This window comes from Octodon degus, unplaced genomic scaffold, assembly GCF_000260255.1.
Source record: "Octodon degus isolate 3935 unplaced genomic scaffold, OctDeg1.0 scaffold00167, whole genome shotgun sequence".
Taxonomy (NCBI): domain Eukaryota; kingdom Metazoa; phylum Chordata; class Mammalia; order Rodentia; family Octodontidae; genus Octodon; species Octodon degus.
Window position 1 is genome coordinate 4,034,808 of NW_004524743.1, and position 778 is coordinate 4,035,585.

At 42.8% G+C, this 778-nt stretch overlaps 1 non-coding gene across 1 annotated transcript; it reads left to right on the top strand.

Moving 5' to 3' along the window:
• The first annotated feature begins 437 nt into the window (after nt 1-437).
• Nucleotides 438-542, top strand: LOC111813156. Its single transcript, XR_002818481.1, has one exon. It is a non-coding gene; the product is annotated as a U6 spliceosomal RNA (small nuclear RNA).
• The last annotated feature ends 236 nt before the right edge of the window (nt 543-778 follow it).

Below are 778 nucleotides of genomic sequence, written 5' to 3' on the forward strand. Positions count from 1 at the left end.
CGGCAGAAATTCCTACTTGGCGGGAGGGGTGGGGGGCGGCCTGGTGGGGCGGGAGAGGGTCCGGCCCATGCTGTGCCTGGGCTGGGACTGGTCCCGCCAGCGCAGGGTAGCAGGAAGCTCTCCACACACTCACTGGACCTGGGCTAGGACTGGGTCTTGATAAATGTAGATGTATACCAAGTGAAGAAACCTAAGACCTCAATATGGGATTTTAATAAGTTAGTCATTACATTTACACTTACTGACATTGCACTCTTGATATGAATCATTCAGAGACAAAAAGGCATCGAACAAAGAAACATTCTCTGCAAACCCCAACAACAACAGCTTTCGTACAGGAGGGTGGTAAATGTGATCATTTATAAACATTTATAAAATGTTTTTTATAATGGTGCTAGACCAGATATCTGGAATAGGTGGATTGTAGCTACAGAAAGACTGCTTCCTTTGGCACTACCTTCTAAAATTGAACCATGCAGAGAAGATTAGCATGGCTCCTATGTAAGAATGGCACACAGATTTGTGAAATATTTCATATTTGTGTGTGGTGGTTAATACCTATAATTCCATAACTTTGGGTGAAGGCTGAGGTAGGAGGGTCACAAGTGAAGCAAAACCTTCACTTGTGGGCAATTTCATGACTCAAAACAAAAAATTGCTGAATATTCAGTCTAGTGGTGGAGAACTAGATGAACATGTTCGGAGGCTCTGGGTTCAATATCCAGTATTACAAAATAAACAGACAAACCAAAAGCAGTCAAATGAACAAAACAAATGA